The sequence below is a fragment of the Parasteatoda tepidariorum genome, chromosome 8 (genome assembly GCF_982258835.1).
Source record: "Parasteatoda tepidariorum strain Cologne lab strain chromosome 8, Ptep-v5.0, whole genome shotgun sequence".
NCBI lineage: Eukaryota > Metazoa > Arthropoda > Arachnida > Araneae > Theridiidae > Parasteatoda > Parasteatoda tepidariorum.
The window spans coordinates 96,631,542-96,651,706 of NC_141762.1; the positions used below are offsets into that span (position 1 = coordinate 96,631,542).

Below are 20,165 nucleotides of genomic sequence, written 5' to 3' on the forward strand. Positions count from 1 at the left end.
TCACCCGTCCCCAAGGGGTTAAAACTGTGAAAATGATCATCCCTAAACTTTTATATATAGCTGTAATAAGTTATGTTAATTTGATTTCAGTATGAAATCCTCGAATAAATTTAGCAAAAACAGCATAATCTAAACAATATCAGATAAAAAGTTCATGTATTTAAATTCTAAAAACTTAGAAAATCATAAATAATTTATAAATCGATGCAAATTTTCTTTTCAAAGGGCATTAAAATATTTTTTTTTCGCTTTTTAGACAGAAATCAGCTTAAAAATTGTCGATTGCCTAGAAACTTCGAGATATTTTCTATTAACAATGAATTAAACATCTCTGAGCGATCACAAAACATTATTTCAATTTTTTTATAGTCACAGCATGGTTGCCTAGCAACCTAGTAAAATTAACCTTTCCTCTTTTGAATTAGTCAATGGGTTATCTTAAAATATTCATTTGCGCAGGCGACTTTTTTTGGCGGTTTTCTGGACTATCGCCAAATATATAAACCTTTATTGCAACCCAATTTACGACCCAATTTTTTCAAAATTTTGTCTACCCCCCCTAATTCAAGTGTCTAGATTTCAAATATGTAAAAAAAATTATATGTTTATTCAGAGAAAGTACGTTTTTGGGTCTGATTTCGTATATTAATTAATAGTTAGCAGTAATTAATTAGCATATTTGAGGTCACCCCCAAGAACCATTAAGATTGACACTTAGTTCGTGAAAATCCGATCATTAGAACGAAAGTTATTCAGGGTGATTCGTTTTTTTTTTTGCGGACTGTACATATCAAATTTCATTAAAATCGGTCCAGCAGTTCTAGAAATAATCGGCCAAGTCTGCAAATTCTCTTAATTACTTACAACAGTGTTTTATATTAAATTTTCATTATTTATTTCCTTTATGTTTCTTTTAGAACATTTTACTAGACTTTTAAACTCTTCTTATTGCTTGGAACAATTCTCTTACTTCAATAAAATTTGTTAATGGCAGCGTCGTAATGATTTAACTGCGTCAAAATCTGGTTAGTCTCTTCTTGATTTCTTATTCAAATTAGCTGACCGAAACGAAACTTAATCTAAATCACTTTTAGAAAATAAAATTACACCCAGAAATCAACTAATATTAAGATTCTAGGTTAACGTGATTACAAATTTAAATCAGTATCCTCTTAAACATTTGAAATTGTTGACATGTTATTGAATTTTGCATTTTAAATTCAGAAGAAAAACTTTTGATTCATACCAAGATTTTGAGTTTCATTCTGCTTCTTTCCTTTTTAAAGGTGAAAAAATAACGTGTGTTACATACTTCTTGTAAATCTCTCTCTCTTTCTCTCTCGTATGCCTGTTCAGGCACAGGGGTGCGATTGCTCTTGTTTTCCAGTGGCGCCATCTATGACCAATGATTCCACTTTTGTCATACCCAAACGCCGCACCCGTTTATAGGGCGGATCCATTCATACATCCATTCATTCATCCGCAGATTGTAATTTTTGACCTGAATCAGAGAACGATCGATCTCCAATCCAGTACCCCCAGAGATATTGATTTATTATGGGAACATGGAAACGTAAAACACCTTTTTAAAAATGCCAACACCCTGCTTATAGGCATGCCTTATATAATATTTTATTATCAACCTTTCTTAAACAATGTGAAAAGCATATATTACTAATGTATTATTATTTAAATAAGCATATAAAAGTATAATTTTAAATTTCCATTGAGAACCGTGTGAATAAAAATCAAATCCTACGCTTTGAAAGTCTCAAAAGTTTAACTAGATATAGTATTCTTAAAGAACAGAAATTCCGATTAAACAGTCGCTTCGTACTCTATACTATAGCATATAAAGCAGTTGCATACAACTTCATTTCCGCAACAAATTACATCAAAAGAATAATGGAACACAATTCATCATGAAAATGTTATTCGCAGGAAGTGTGAAGTAGCTTTATTAAACGTTAATCAAAACCTTAAACAAAGTTTGGAATAAATAAGAAAAGTTCTACGCATCAGCAGTTTCAGATTTCACCATCCATTTATAGTCTACAGAGATAAAAAGACTTCTTTTTACAAAATGTTTTGGGTGCCATTTTGCTGTTTGATACCTTTAAATAGAAATCCGCTCCTCGAAATTACGTCGCCAAGCATCTTCCTTTTGTCCCAAATCCAACATTTCCTATAAATCTCTCTCTACGTTTTCCTGAGCCGTGGACAAAATAATCGATGGACATAAAGAAGTTCTGTTCACTCTTTTCATTCCATGTGTATGGCTAACTCAGTCACGTGAGAGAAACGGAACGCTATGATTGGTTGCGAACTGTTGCACAATTGTTTTGGAATTTTAATTCGTCATTGATAATTTCACAAAAAATAAAAAAAGACCGGTGTTGACGCCAACGACTACTTTGGTATCCTTTTGGATTCAAGTCACAGATAATGATTCCTCCTTTACAAAAATTGATGTACAGATGGCATGATTAGAAAGCCACAACCCAGAAAACTTTTGATCTAATAGTGGAATTTTCACGTACATTCTTATTAGTATTTCTAAATTGGAACTATTCCCCGTTTTTTTTTGTAGTCAAGAATTCAAATCTGTCGAAAAAATGTCTAATTTTTGTGTTAAAACTTTTTTAAATGCACTACTGCTAAAAATATTGGAACCCTACGTTTCAGATTGCGATTTCTCCCAAAATATAAAGCGTCAAAAAACCAAATCCGCAATAAAAATGTGTGTAAAGAAATAGTAGTAAAGTCTGTATAGAAATAGACATAGAAATATGTATAGAAATAGTCATAGAAATATGTATAGAAATAGTATATAAAGAAATAGACATACGACCAATTTTAACTTTGAGAAAGAAAACATTATCCAAAGATCAAAAAATTTTTAAAGATGTTTTTTAGTCATGGTATCTGGAAGTTTAGGAATATGAAAATCACAAAACTATCATTTAATAAGAATAATTAAAATATTATATCTTTTTTAATGATATTACTTTTAATATGTGCATTTTACAAAATTTTGTCTTATTGAAATAGTAACAACCATTACCAAGTACGGTTCCCAGATGGCAAAATAAGTTTTTATTTTCATTTAGCAAAAACCTTTTAATGTAAACCTAAAAAGGTTTGTTATGCGGTTTGCGTGTAAACCTTCTAACCTTAAAACGAGATCTGTGACTATCTGCTCTATTCTACGCACATTACTCTAATCCAGTGATTCTCAACCTTTTTTTTGTGGCGGCACACTTTAAACGATTTCGAAATTTGACGGCACACAATGAAAAAAATTAGATTAAAAGCTGTTTAATTACCTATTTTACACTGTGTTGAATAGTTTGTGATAATAATTTTGAATGTTAAATAAAATAATATGCACTACAAAAGCACATTTATTAAGAGATTAATTATCTCTTTTGACCAATTTTTTATTAGTTAAGTAGGGTAAACCAACCAGTGAAGGAACACTACCCAGTGAAGGAACATTTCATATATATTCATTAAAAATAAGAATTTGAAAGTTTTTCTTTAGATTGATTGGTAACAATAGCTTACTGCCAAACAATAGGAAGTCATCTAGCAATATTTTGGATTACCTGGTCAAATAGATTTCTCTGAAAAATTTTTTGAATTTGTTATTATCTCTGCAACACCTTGTTTCGTTGAAAAAATTATAAGGTGAGTGTTTGTACTTATATGTTTGAAGTGGAATTAATTGCATGTAGTAGTCTTATTTTTCTCACTGTGAAAAAGAGAATTCAAAATATAGTTATTGAAGTTACGTTTTATTTTTTTTAAAGCACCATAGCATAATCAAGTACTGAGATAAGGGGGTGTTTATTCACTGGATCACCAAACGATGAAAAACCAGTGAAGGAACAAGTGTTCCTTTACTGGGTTTTTCTCCCAGTTAATGAAAATAAAAGAATTTTTTTAATTTTCTTGTACTTTTAGTCATATTATACATCAAAATTCTGTTTAAAAGACAAAAAACAACTTCCAACCAGTGAAGGAACAGGCATGTTCCTTCACTGGATCACCAAACGATGAAAAACCATTGAAGGAACAAGTGTTTCTTTACTGGGTTCATTTCTCAGTTAATGAAAATAAAAGAAATTTCGCAATTTTCTTGTACTTTTAGTCATATTATACATCAAAATTCTGTTTAAAAGACAAAAACCAGCTTCTAACCAGTGAAGAAACAGGCATATTCCTACACTGGGAATACTTCCAGTGAATGAACAGTAATGTGTGATATATGATTTTACATGACTCTAGGATAAGTAATTCTGCTATATAGAGGACAACCGAAATTTTGTTAAAAATTGTATGAATAATTCCTGAAATAATTTCAGTTCAAAATGTTAATTTAATATCTTAATTTATGAAAAAATTATAATTTATATTTATTAACAGGGTGTGTAGTTACATCAAATGTTAGGCAACTTAATAAACTATGTTTACAAATCGAAAACTAATTAAATATAATCATAAAAATAGAACATTTTTTCGCTGGCTTTTGCACCAAGAACTCCTAATAAGCTATCATTATAGGATAGCAACGTGATTATATAATTTATAGAAACTACTTTACAATGTTAGAATTTAGAAGTAAGTTCCTCAACAAAAAGCAAAGTTAAACAGAAACGATACTCAATTTCTTCAGAAGCTTGAGAGGGAAATCCCTCAAGATATGTTGTAAATTTTTAACACAGCATTGACGGAAGAGTCTAATATCGAAAATGTCCAAGAGTCTGTACTTTTTCCAACATGGAAGAAGCACGTATTAAAAGAAGACCACTTGGTTAAGTCAAACTTAGGAACTGAAGCTAGTATTGATAATGAATGCATATTAGATATCGAATTTGAAATGAGTCCTCATGCTGATTCTCTTAGTTGAAAAAAGAAATGATTCTGTAAGTAAAATCAGTACTTCTAAAGATCCTCTAGATATAAGTCAACAAGAGATGGATTTGCCTCAAACTTCAAGACACCTTTCCCCCGTCTATTTTCGAGAAAGGCATTCTAGAAATGTTGCTGAAAAATCAGAAGGAGTTTGGAAGAGCCATTTACATTGGCCAAATATTGATGATAAAAAGAAAGGCCAAATAAGAAGAAAAGCGAATAAATTATCTTTTGCTCTAACTTCAGAGAAATGGCAAAAATTTCAAGAGGCTGAAAGATCTAAAAAACATTAAAACAAGAGAACATGGAAAAGAAAAAGTAAGAAAAAATACTTAAAAAAGAAAAAAAGCTTCAAGAAATAAGAGGAAAAAGAGTAAACAAAAAGGTGATAAAATAATAATGATAATAAACAGCATCGGATGACACAATGATTTAGATTTGACTGTCAAATTATAAGAAAGAATGATTTTTTAAAATTTATTTTGTATTTAACATCACTTTAATTTCTAGTTCATGATTACAGAAAAAAGTTAGCATTTTACAAGTACTTGTATCTCATAATTTCACAAATAGTCTTGTTTTTAGTCGGACCTCTATTTAACAAAATCACTTAATACCAATAATAAGCTCGTTATATGGAAAATTCGTTAAATAGAAAATCACCTCTTAAAATACTTAAACAACACAAAACAGGTTTTAAATTCTTAAACACTAGACATAATTAAAATAGCAATTGATACACTTTTATCTTGTAAACTAGTATCTACTATTTATCATATAAATCTTAACCATAAAAGAAATCTGCATGGAAAGCGAGAATAGAGCAAAACATTATCCAGTGTTACACTATCATGCTACATACATTTTCAACTAAAAAAAGTCTAAATTTATGTATAAAAATATAGTTGCATTTATTATAAAAGTAATTTTAAACATACATTACCACTTGCGTTAAGTTAAATTGCTACGGATGAAATCCGTTAAATTTGAAGTGAGTTTTTCGTTTGAAGTGCAAACAAAAAGGGAAAGGGAATTTACTGCTTTCTCTAAGATAATTTTTAGACAAAACAGTAATACATTTCATAAAGCAGTGGCTTCGAAAATTAATTTAATGTCATTTCCCCCATAAATTGCTTTAACAAGTTTAAAATGTTAAGAAATATTTTGGAAAATAGGGAAATTGGATCTCAATGAAAAGTTCGTTAAATAGAAAATTCACTTCGCTATATGGAAGTTATTTTACAAAAAAATTTCCAAAATGCTTTAGGTTCCTCGAAAAAATTCGTAAAATAGGGAAATTCGTAGAATGGAAGTTCGTTAAATAGATGTCCGACTGTATTTGTATGACTAAAAAATTCATAAAGAGCATTAAAAAATAACCAAAATTAAGTGTTCCTTCACTGGGCAATTTTGTGTTCCTTCACTGGTAAGAGCTGTTCCTTCACTGGGTCTTCTTGCTACTTGTTATTTGAACCTCCAAAACTTTAAAACAATATTATGTAAGTTCTCTACAATTTTTTTGCATAATTTGCAATTAGTAACAAATATGTTGACACTGTCATTTAACTGAAATTACGAACTTTGAAATTAATATGATTTTTTAAAAGGCAAGCGAAGCTTAAGTGTTCCTTCACTGGTTAGTTTACCCTAACAGTTATTTAATTTTTGCCCGTTATTAATTGTTAGCTTGTTTTCTATAATTATTAATTGTTATTTTTTGGGGATTTCTTGTTAACTGGTTTTTTTTGCTAATCATTAATTGTTAGCTTAATTTTTGCCAGTTATCCTTTGCTAATTTGGTTTTATATATTTGTGTTTTTAGTTATCCTTTGTTAATTTGTTTATTAATTGCATAGCTTACTTTAATGATAAGTTCTTACAACATGTTTTTAAGGTATGCCTTAAAATGACCGATTTCATCAAATAATTCGAATTTCTGTTTTTTGCATTTTTGAAAAGAATGAACTCTTAGGATTCTAAAAATGCTTTGTTTTTAAAATTTCGATAATTAGAAGTAAAGTTATAGCTGATTTTGAAACCGGAAGTGAGATTCCGAAACACCGGAAGTGCACTGAAAACGTCAAAATTAATTGTAAACAATGTAGTTTTGAGCCAATAAGAATTTTTTTTTGCTTGTAACGCTATTAAAAATATTAATATTTGTTAATTTTTTTATATAATATTAATTATACGCATCTGGCAACAAATTATAATTAAACTTTTTAAAGGAAGTGAAATTGAATTGCATCAATTTTGATATTTATAATTTTCTGTTTGCTATGATTTATTCAGCGTTCAAATTTGCCACGATCTTGTTAAAAAAAGCTTTAATATTAAATTGACGGTAGTTTTAGTTGTTATTTAAGTACTTTTATTTCACTGTTTAGTTATAGTAAACAAATATGCTAACATAGTAAATCTTTTTTCAAAATTATGTACTGTAAAATTTTGTGTTTTCATAAGAAAGGCATATCTTATTATGTTTATTTTAAAATAATACAGTTTTTGTTTGAAATAAAGTTAAAAATAATATTAGTGTGTAGTATGAAGTTAATATTTTTAATCATGTAGCTGTGTTTACAAAATACAGCGAAAATTAAAGCGTCATTTTTGCCTGTTTTATGAAAAAATATAAATATTTAACTATACTACATTCTAAAATGACTTAGGTATTGTTTGCCAATTGATTCTAACAACCTAAAACTGTTTTAGAAGGAGTTTGGTGGTAATTTGCTGTGAATTATTGCATACATAACTAACACTTTGAAAAAAAGAAAATCGCGGGCTCGAGTTACTGTTTGTCGCTCAATAGAAAATTGGTCATAAAAGAAAGATAATGGATTAAAATGCAAACTGTAAAAAGCAAGAGCTACATAAAGGGCTGAACTACAAATATTATCAAATTAAAGCTTGTTGAATAAGTCTATGCAACTATTTTTGTTTAAGTAAATCTTTAAAAGCGTTTTCTGAAAAACTGTATTTTTCAATATTTTGATTCACGCCAGACACTCATACTCCCAAACTAATGGAAATTTTCTTATGAAATTTGGTAACAATGTTATAAACTATATATACTGTGTTTTGAACTAAAACTAAGTTTCAATTTAAATATTTGGTCATGTTACAGGTATATAAACATAAAAAACTATTGAAAAAAATGAAAAAATTGCTGTTTTTCTAGATTTTAGCACTTAATTTGGGTAATTTTTAAAATTTTCATAAATCTTTAGTTCAGAACACAGATAAGGGTCAAAATAATCTGTACAGAAAAAATCAATTGTATTTTATTCATTTAAATTAAGTGTATGGTGTCTGGCGTAAGCTCTAAATTTCGCTCATTTTAGGCTTAATTTTTCAAATATTTTAAAAACTATGCGATATTCAAAAATATTTCTTCTTGTTTATATCATTTTATGTCACACATGAACTAATAACACACATGTTTTTAAAAAAAAATTAATTTTTAAAAAAAATTTCATCGTACCCAGGCAGTCGCCTTAAAATTGTGCGTCATATACAATTTAAACACTTCCATCCTATTTTAACTTATTTTAAGATTGTCAGAGACAAGACAATCGCCGACAAAGATGTTCACGTGGTTAAAGCGTGGAGAAATTATAAAAAATATATATTATATATACACTTTTCTTTAATTTAAACTTTACTCATAATGAAAAAAAGTATTATAATTTTTATTGTATGATTTCTAATATTTGGGGGCACATATTAAGAATTTGGCGGCACACAAAAGTGCCGCGGCACAGTGGTTGAGAATCACTGCCCTAATCCAAAACTATGGAAAAACACCTTCTATATAAGAACCTTAAACCGAGATTGACATAGGGTTTTCTAGCGTGAAGCAATCCTTCAATAATGCTAGTCTCAACATGAAAAAAACCTTAAATCTAGGTAAATCTAAGGTTTCTTTTTGCAAAGTCTTGTATGCTCAGCTAAAATCCACCTTGTCATGAAATTTTAATGGACAATGCAATTTGATCCTATCGCTAGTGTGACGTCATCGAAAACGTCATTAAGGACCAAAGGGACCATTATACCTAAGTGACATCACTTTTAAAAAAAAGCTTTAAAAAAATACTTATTAATCCTTTTAGGATGAAAGGTTTGGAACTGCAATATTTTTGCTTTATTGAAGCAATATTTTTGCAATATTGTTTTGAATAATATTTTCGCAATTGCAATATTTTTGCTTTATTTTTGCTTTATTGAAAGGTTTTTAGTACAAACATTTTCATGACACTAAAAAGAAAATTCCGACCACAAGGTTGCCGTAAGGTTACATGCTTTCTGGGGTTTAATCTCTATTTCGCAAGACAAAATAAGTCATAGAGTACTTTTAAGCGAAGCCAATTTTAAATTCAAACTACTTTTCTTGTCTGACTTTTAAATAAGCAATGAAAGATACTATGTGCAATATAGCTAGCGGTTCTCTAATCAGCTTAAAAATAAGGGTTTATTACAATAAGCCAAAAAAAGGGATTGCAAAATACTGGAGAATTTTTAGATCAGCCCTGAAACTTGCAGCTTTACGATAGGGCTTTGCAAAGAGCAAAATTTTTCAAGATGGCTCAGAAGACAGAGCTCTCGCCTCCCAATGAGGTGACCGGGTTCGAATCCCTGCGATGGCTCATAGATACGAATTCCGACCCCACTTCGTACAAACCACAGTGCTAAAGTAGAATATACTCAGTGGTAGACGGATCTTGGGTTAGAGTCCCCTTGCTAATCATGAGAGATTTTCGTGGTTTTCCTCTTCATGTAACGAAAGTGCGGGTTAGTTCCATCAAAGACTCTTCCCCGAAGGCAAATTTCTCCCAATACTTCTCTTGAAATAACATGGTTACGGAGTTGAACATTTTTAGAAACCTAAAAATTGATTCGGCGCTTCATCAACAATTATATATATATATATATATATATATATATATATATATATATATATATATATATATATATATATATATATATATATGTAACATAAAAAGCTTCTATTAATCTTTTTACGTTAGTTTCTTTGCTATACAACAACTCCTACTTTATTACTAATTAATTATTCTATTCCAAATTCTTTCTCACACTTTTAAAAGCCACATCCTGTTCTTAAATCTATTTTTGGCTCAACTATGCATTTAATTAAGAGCAGGACATATCTCCCTATGCTCTGTGTGGGAAACGCTAGATTTCTTTCATAAACCAATAGTAATCCTTATCACTTCTTTTTTCCCCTCAAATATAACAAAATAGAGGGAAATTCCTTTGCTACTTTCCCTAAGATAAAAACTTAAGCACACAGTTTTTTAGTGCGAATTTGAGCTCCGCCTTTGCTAGAAAATGTCTTAAATATACTATGTGAAGCTAATAAAATATTTTTTGCCTTCCAACTGCTATCTGCGTGGCCTAATATCACTCACCATGACTGCTACCCTTTCAAGCCTTGCAGGATAAATTTTGCAGTTGGTTTGGCTCTTTTTTTTTCACTGGCTCCATTAAAAAAAAAAAATGCTTTTTTCAAATAAGTAAAAAATATATAAATATAAAAGGAAAGAAAATAATCGAATGAAGTTTTAGGAGATGCCGGCGTTGCTCGTGAAACAGATATCCTGACTAAAAGAATGAGAATTTCGGGACTTTCCTTCATAATGGGTCCAGACGTTGCCTCTACCGTTGTACCGGAATCGCCGTTAAAGAATTGATGTCTTCGCTGTTTTGGTTTCGTTTTCGCCTACCGTGTGTTACCATCAACAATTAGCTTCTTGCGGATTTACAGCAAGTGCTTGCTGTGTTGCCCTACTTGCTTGCTGCTTGTCGGTCTCATTGAGGGTTGATAAAGGTTCAGCATATGATCGAATTGATTTCGTTTTTCGGCGATTTTCTCAAGTGTTCTTCTGTGTTTCCTTGAAGGGAAGATGACCAAAAATGTGATCTCAAGTGGTGGATATGATTCCGCTCGCGTGTGCGCGTGATTCATCAAATATTAGAAGTGATTTATTGGTGATTAAATACAGATGTGATTGGTATTTACTCAAAATTTTCTATACCAGTTTAAGTTTTTAAACGTGAATACTTTTGAATCATTTACGCTCATATCTTGAAATAGGAGCATATAATTTTATGTTTATTGTTCCAAATATTTGTTCCGGTAATATTATATTTATCTATTGATATTTATATTTTGATAATAGTTCCATTTATTGATGCTATTATTCAATGGTTTATAATATTATTTGTTTAAATTAAATAATGATATTAAATTTTAGTGCTATCACATATTTGTTTTTTTTTTTTTTTTTCACTTTTGATTCAGTATGATTATAGTTTTAATTATTATTTAAGGAATCACTTTTTATATTGCATTATATACCACAGTGTATAATATATTGATTGTAGAAGTAAAATTTAAATTTTTATTTAATTATGGTGTTTAAAAAAGAAAAATATGTGTTATTCATATATTTAAATTTTTTTTCCTTCTAAATGTTATATTTAATTATTGAAATTTGATTATTATTTGAATACCCTTACGGAGTGGCAAAAACTACAATTTTAACATGGATGAAAACGCTAAAAGCAATACAGATAATTCTGAAAAAGAATTGAGTGATAATTTGCAAAAATTAAGTATGGATCAAAGTGTACAGGATAAACCAGACATACTAATCTTTGAGCCTGACAATGGTGTTCAATTCACAGCCTGGCTCAAACATTTCGAAAAACTAACTATCGATGCTAAATTAAATGACGATTGGAAATTTAAAAATTTTCAAAAATTCATTAAAGGTTCAGCTTTGAAATTGTATATTAATAACTGCCTTAATTGTAAGACATATCAAGAAATAGTTGAAATTTTTCAAGAGCATTATTTTTCACCTCCCTTTGGCTTCAACGATTTTCAAAATTTAAAATTTTCTGGGCAAGCTAAAGACCTAAATTCATATTTTACTGAAAAGGTAGAGTTAGGTCGAAAAATAAATTTAAGTAATGATCATATAATTGAGGGTCTATCTATAGGTTTGCCTCCCCAAATTAAAACACTTTTGGTTTTAAAAGAACCCAAAACCCCAATTGAATGGCTCACAATTGTTTCAAAAATAATACATGATGTACCCACGGTCTTACCCCAAACTGAAACTAAAAAATTACCAGAATCCAAATTTAATGGGTATAGGCCACAATATCAAGGCTGGATACCAAGGCGGCCATTCTTTAACAACTCGGGTAATCCAAATTATACTCCTCGACAAAATCAAAATTTTTCCCGGCCAAGTCAAAGTTATAACCAACAATCCCAATTTAGACCTAAAAGTCAAAATGAAAAGTTTCATAAAAATAAACAACAAACTAGTCATTTCGCCCAGGCTTCCCAGGAGTTGCCTCCTAAGCCATGTAAATACTGTGATAAGCTTGGTATAACCAATGCTTATCATTGGGGCCAAAACTGTATAAACAAACCTAATTCTTTTATGACTGAGAATCAAACTCAGCATAAACAAGAAAGTGACCAACCACGAAATTGACAATTAATAGTATCCGGATACATACAAAATAAAGATGAAAACTATATAAGTGACAAATACCCGAATATGACAAATAAAACTATCTTGTTAAATATTGATACAGGTAGTACTCTAAATATCATCCCAACTAAAGTTTTTGAAAAACTTAATGTCCAAAAAGAAAGGAAAAACTTTGTTAATGTAAAACAAACAAAAGGTATTTTGCAACTTAACCACACTTGTACTTTAAATTTAAAAATTGGAAACATAGCTAGGTCAGTGGAATTTTATATTTTAAATACTGATCTACCTTATGCCATATTGGGTTTAAAGGAATGTAATGGGTTTAAATTTGTGATTGATTGTGATAAACGAGTTGTAATGCAAAATCAGAGAAAACTGATCACTTTTTCGGATTATAAAAGCAACTTGTCTTTACACATTTCTCCTGAAAACCAGGTTAATGATTGCAATAAAAATACCAATAATGAGAAAAATTATGCTATCACAGAACTGGAATGTCTTGCTATTGTTGATGCACTAAACAAATTTTATCACTATTTATTTGGAAATAAATTTACCATACATACAGATCATGCGGCTTTAGTTTGGCTAAAAAATGTAAAAAATCTGAAAGGCAGATTGTTCCGCTGGTCTTTACTATTAAGTATGTATGATTATGATATAAAATACACAAAAGGCACTTTGAACTTTGAAGCTGACATGCTATCCCGAGATATTCCTGACAATATTGAAAACAATAGTATTTTGAAAACAAATGTTGATTTAAATAATGTAAGCTATTTTTCACATCTTTTGCAATTAGATGAAATTCGCGAAGCCCAACAAAATGATAATTTAACTGGGAATTTTATTAAAATAGATAATGTTTTGTGTTTACGTAAAAAGGGTTTTACCAAAATTGTTGTTCCGTTTTCTTTAAGGCATAAATTACTTGAAATTACTCATAAAAAATTTGGCCATCCGGGAATTCAAAAAACTATTAATTTGCTTACTCCTGTTTACTATTGGGAAAATATTACTTTGGACATTACAAATTTTAACAAACATTGTCATACTTGTCAAATTAATAAAAAACCTAGACAGAAAAGATTTGGGTTACTTCAGGAAATGCCCCCAGTTGACAAACCTTTTGAAATAATTGCAATCGATAGTGTAGGTGGTTTTAATTATTATAATTCTACCAAAAAATATTTAACTTTAGTAATTGATCATCACACTCGATATATGTGGTCTTTTGCCTCGAAATCAATAACTACGGAAACCTATGTTAATTTTTTGCACCAAATTTTTCAAATTCAAACCCCTAAAAATATTTTGAGTGATAGAAATGCTGCGTTTACTTCTTCCCATTTTAAAAAATTTCTTAAACATAGCAAAATCAAACAATTGTTAACTACAGCCCATAGACCCGAAACTAATGGAAAAGTTGAACGTTTAGGACAAACCATTGTAACACGATTAAAATGCAAAATTAATGATTCTTCTAAAAAAGTTCCTTGGCCTAAATTATTAAAAGAAGTAACCGAAGAATACAATTTAACTCCACATTCGGTAACTAAATTCCCACCAGCTTTTTTAATGTTTGGCTCAGTCCCATTTAATCATCCTTTATCCGAAGAAATTTATCCACCAGTAGAAGAAGCAAGAAAAATTGCAGTTGAAAGAACTAAACAATATCATGAGAAAAATAAAATTTATTATGATGCAAGATTTACTCATATTGAATTTTCCCCTAATGATACTGTAATGTATGAAGATTTTAAATATCCCAATACTAGGAAACTTACCCCAACTTTTTCCGGTCCATATATAATTCTTGAAAAAATTTCTGATGTTAATTACAGAATAAATAAAAAGAATATTCATAATAAAGAAAATTCAGAAATAGTTCATATATCAAAATTGCGAAGGTACCACCCACCTCACAAACTGAAATTATGTCACGAATAAAAAACATGTAATTATTTAAATGGAATTGACTATATTTTATATTAAATTCAATGATTTTTCTTTGTTAAAATAAAATTATAAATACCAAATATGACATTAATACACATGGTTCAATGGAACATGTGGTCCCCTTTTTTCTGGAAGATCCGACCTTTCAAATTTTCTTCAAGTTCAATGTTTACCCAAATCTAGTAGGATATGGGGCGATGGTAGTTTTTCTATGTGGTGAAAACCAAAAAAATAAATACTTATGCATCTTGTTGAATCTAGGATCTTCCAGCACATTATTGTTGAGAATGGAGACTGTTTTCCTCCTTTTGGGGAATACAGCCCCTAATCCAACAAAACAATTTCCCCTAATAACACTGAAGTCTTAAACTTCAGATTAAAGACCAAGTGTCAAACTTTTTATTCTCTCATTGAAATAAAAATATTGAAGTCTTAAACTTCAGAGTAAAGACCATTGTGTCAAAAGATTTTTACATTTTATATTGAAAATTTTTTTGATAAAAAGTGTCAATTTGTATTTTTATATCTCATATCACTTGCATTTTCATATTTTTGTATCTTTCTTGTTATTGAATATGAATATTTACATCTTTTAGGAAATTTTTATAGATTTTCTTGTCTTAAGTGAAAAGTTTATTTTAATTGTGTTAGTATGAGGAATAACTTTATTTACTGTGATTATCAAGAAGGACTGAAAAATCTATTGAAAATGAAGATCTAACACTTCAATTTGATGGTAGCGCTACTTCAAATTTTTTTTTCTTCCTCTAACACTGTATGAAATTTTTAATTTTTTTTTACATAGTGTGCAAATGTGTTTTTTTTTTTTTTTTTTTTTTTATAATTCTTGTTACTTTATATCTTGTTGATATTACAAATATTATTATTATTACTTTAATTGTCTCATCATAAGGAAAGTTTTGCAAAGGGATAATTTTAAAATTTTTTTTGATGTTAGTTAAAATTTTTCGGCGAGGAGGGATGTAACATAAAAAGCTTCTATTAATCTTTTTACGTTAGTTTCTTTGCTATAAAACAACTCCTTTATTACTAATTAATTATTCTATTCCAAATTTTTCTCACACTTTTAAAAGCCACATCCTGTTCTTAAATCTATTTTTGGCTCAACTATGCATTTAATTAAGAGCAGGACATATCTCCCTATGCTCTGTGTGGGAAACGCTAGATTTCTTTCATAAACCAATAGTAATCCTTATCACTTCCCTTTTCCCCTCAAATATAACAAAATAGAGGGAAATTCCTTTGCTACTTTCCCTAAGATAAAAACTTAAGCACACAGTTTTTGAGTGCGAATTTGAGCTCCGCCTTTGCTAGAAAATGTCTTAAATATACTATGTGAAGCTAATAAAATATTTTTTGCCTTCCAACTGCTATCTGCGTGGCCTAACATCACTCACCATGACTGCTACTCTTTCAAGCCTTGCAGGATAAATTTTGCAGTTGGTTTGGCTCTTTTTTTTTCACTGGCTCCATTAAAAAAAAAAATGCTTTTTTCAAATAAGTAAAAAATATATAAATATAAAAGGAAAGAAAATAATCGAATGAAGTTTTAGGAGATGCCGGCGTTGCTCGTGAAACAGATATCCTGACTAAAAGAATGAGAATTTCGGGACTTTCCTTCATAATGGGTCCAGACGTTGCCTCTACCGTTGTACCGGAATCGCCGTTAAAGAATTGATGTCTTCGCTGTTTTGGTTTCGTTTTCGCCTACCGTGTGTTACCATCAACAATTAGCTTCTTGCGGATTTACAGCAAGTGCTTGCTGTGTTGCCCTACTTGCTTGCTGCTTGTCGGTCTCATTGAGGGTTGATAAAGGTTCAGCATATGATCGAATTGATTTCGTTTTTCGGCGATTTTCTCAAGTGTTCTTCTGTGTTTCCTTGAAGGGAAGATGACCAAAAATGTGATCTCAAGTGGTGGATATGATTCCGCTCGCGTGTGCGCGTGATTCATCAAATATTAGAAGTGATTTATTGGTGATTAAATACAGATGTGATTGGTATTTACTCAAAATTTTCTATACCAGTTTAAGTTTTTAAACGTGAATACTTTTGAATCATTTACGCTCATATCTTGAAATAGGAACATATAATTTTATGTTTATTGTTCCAAATATTTATTCCGGTAATATTATATTTATCTATTGATATTTATATTTTGATAATAGTTCCATTTATTGATGCTATTATTCAATGGTTTATAATATTATTTGTTTAAATTAAATAATGATATTAAATTTTAGTGCTATCACATATTTGTTTTTTTTTTTTTTTTTCACTTTTGATTCAGTATGATTATAGTTTTAATTATTATTTAAGGAATCACTTTTTATATTGCATTATATACCACAGTGTATAATATATTGATTGTAGAAGTAAAATTTAAATTTTTATTTAATTATGGTGTTTAAAAAAGAAAAATATGTGTTATTCATATATTTAAATTTTTTTTCCTTCTAAATGTTATATTTAATTATTGAAATTTGATTATTATTTGAATACCCTTACGGAGTGGCAAAAACTACAATTTTAACATGGATGAAAACGCTAAAAGCAATACAGATAATTCTGAAAAAGAATTGAGTGATAATTTGCAAAAATTAAGTATGGATCAAAGTGTGCAGGATAAACCAGACATACTAATCTTTGAGCCTGACAATGGTGTTCAATTCACAGCCTGGCTCAAACATTTCGAAAAACTAACTATCGATGCTAAATTAAATGACGATTGGAAATTTAAAAATTTTCAAAAATTCATTAAAGGTTCAGCTTTGAAATTGTATATTAATAACTGCCTTAATTGTAAGACATATCAAGAAATAGTTGAAATTTTTCAAGAGCATTATTTTTCACCTCCCTTTGGCTTCAACGATTTTCAAAATTTAAAATTTTCTGGGCAAGCTAAAGACCTAAATTCATATTTTACTGAAAAGGTAGAGTTAGGTCGAAAAATAAATTTAAGTAATGATCATATAATTGAGGGTCTATCTATAGGTTTGCCTCCCCAAATTAAAACACTTTTGGTTTTAAAAGAACCCAAAACCCCAATTGAATGGCTCACAATTGTTTCAAAAATAATACATGATGTACCCACGGTCTTACCCCAAACTGAAACTAAAAAATTACCAGAATCCAAATTTAATGGGTATAGGCCACAATATCAAGGCTGGATACCAAGGCGGCCATTCTTTAACAACTCGGGTAATCCAAATTATAATCCTCGACAAAATCAAAATTTTTCCCGGCCAAGTCAAAGTTATAACCAACAATCCCAATTTAGACCTAAAAGTCAAAATGAAAAGTTTCATAAAAATAAACAACAAACTAGTCATTTCGCCCAGGCTTCCCAGGAGTTGCCTCCTAAGCCATGTAAATACTGTGATAAGCTTGGTATAACCAATGCTTATCATTGGGGCCAAAACTGTATAAACAAACCTAATTCTTTTATGACTGAGAATCAAACTCAGCATAAACAAGAAAGTGACCAACCACGAAATTGACAATTAATAGTATCCGGATACATACAAAATAAAGATGAAAACTATATAAGTGACAAATACCCGAATATGACAAATAAAACTATCTTGTTAAATATTGATACAGGTAGTACTCTAAATATCATCCCAACTAAAGTTTTTGAAAAACTTAATGTCCAAAAAGAAAGGAAAAACTTTGTTAATGTAAAACAAACAAAAGGTATTTTGCAACTTAACCACACTTGTACTTTAAATTTAAAAATTGGAAACATAGCTAGGTCAGTGGAATTTTATATTTTAAATACTGATCTACCTTATGCCATATTGGGTTTAAAGGAATGTAATGGGTTTAAATTTGTGATTGATTGTGATAAACGAGTTGTAATGCAAAATCAGAGAAAACTGATCACTTTTTCGGATTATAAAAGCAACTTGTCTTTACACATTTCTCCTGAAAACCAGGTTAATGATTGCAATAAAAATACCAATAATGAGAAAAATTATGCTATCACAGAACTGGAATGTCTTGCTATTGTTGATGCACTAAACAAATTTTATCACTATTTATTTGGAAATAAATTTACCATACATACAGATCATGCGGCTTTAGTTTGGCTAAAAAATGTAAAATATCTGAAAGGCAGATTGTTCCGCTGGTCTTTACTATTAAGTATGTATGATTATGATATAAAATACACAAAAGGCACTTTGAACTTTGAAGCTGACATGCTATCCCGAGATATTCCTGACAATATTGAAAACAATAGTATTTTGAAAACAAATGTTGATTTAAATAATGTAAGCTATTTTTCACATCTTTTGCAATTAGATGAAATTCGCGAAGCCCAACAAAATGATAATTTAACTGGGAATTTTATTAAAATAGATAATGTTTTGTGTTTACGTAAAAAGGGTTTTACCAAAATTGTTGTTCCGTTTTCTTTAAGGCATAAATTACTTGAAATTACTCATAAAAAATTTGGCCATCCGGGAATTCAAAAAACTATTAATTTGCTTACTCCTGTTTACTATTGGGAAAATATTACTTTGGACATTACAAATTTTAACAAACATTGTCATACTTGTCAAATTAATAAAAAACCTAGACAGAAAAGATTTGGGTTACTTCAGGAAATGCCCCCAGTTGACAAACCTTTTGAAATAATTGCAATCGATAGTGTAGGTGGTTTTAATTATTATAATTCTACCAAAAAATATTTAACTTTAGTAATTGATCATCACACTCGATATATGTGGTCTTTTGCCTCGAAATCAATAACTACGGAAACCTATGTTAATTTTTTGCACCAAATTTTTCAAATTCAAACCCCTAAAAATATTTTGAGTGATAGAAATGCTGCGTTTACTTCTTCCCATTTTAAAAAATTTCTTAAACATAGCAAAATCAAACAATTGTTAACTACAGCCCATAGACCCGAAACTAATGGAAAAGTTGAACGTTTAGGACAAACCATTGTAACACGATTAAAATGCAAAATTAATGATTCTTCTAAAAAAGTTCCTTGGCCTAAATTATTAAAAGAAGTAACCGAAGAATACAATTTAACTCCACATTCGGTAACTAAATTCCCACCAGCTTTTTTAATGTTTGGCTCAGTCCCATTTAATCATCCTTTATCCGAAGAAATTTATCCACCAGTAGAAGAAGCAAGAAAAATTGCAGTTGAAAGAACTAAACAATATCATGAGAAAAATAAAATTTATTATGATGCAAGATTTACTCATATTGAATTTTCCCCTAATGATACTGTAATGTATGAAGATTTTAAATATCCCAATACTAGGAAACTTACCCCAACTTTTTCCGGTCCATATATAATTCTTGAAAAAATTTCTGATGTTAATTACAGAATAAATAAAAAGAATATTCATAATAAAGAAAATTCAGAAATAGTTCATATATCAAAATTGCGAAGGTACCACCCACCTCACAAACTGAAATTATGTCACGAATAAAAAACATGTAATTATTTAAATGGAATTGACTATATTTTATATTAAATTCAATGATTTTTCTTTGTTAAAATAAAATTATAAATACCAAATATGACATTAATACACATGGTTCAATGGAACATGTGGTCCCCTTTTTTCTGGAAGATCCGACCTTTCAAATTTTCTTCAAGTTCAATGTTTACCCAAATCTAGTAGGATATGGGGCGATGGTAGTTTTTCTATGTGGTGAAAACCAAAAAAATAAATACTTATGCATCTTGTTGAATCTAGGATCTTCCAGC

At 29.6% G+C, this 20,165-nt stretch overlaps 2 protein-coding genes across 5 annotated transcripts in view; one reads left to right on the top strand and one right to left on the bottom strand.

Moving 5' to 3' along the window:
- LOC107453622 (ankyrin repeat and BTB/POZ domain-containing protein 2) overlaps window positions 1-5,060 on the top strand; it is a 442,842-nt gene extending 437,782 nt beyond the window's left edge. Inside the window, exons 13-14 of the transcript XR_015435964.1 lie at window positions 3,448-3,894; window positions 4,076-5,060. The gene's annotated coding sequence lies outside the window, so the exon portion shown is untranslated. The remainder of the gene's footprint in view (window positions 1-3,447; window positions 3,895-4,075) is intronic.
- The window catches only part of LOC107453616 (SCY1-like protein 2), a 556,894-nt gene that overhangs the window by 216,485 nt on the left and 320,244 nt on the right, over window positions 1-20,165 (bottom strand). The window lies entirely within an intron of this gene.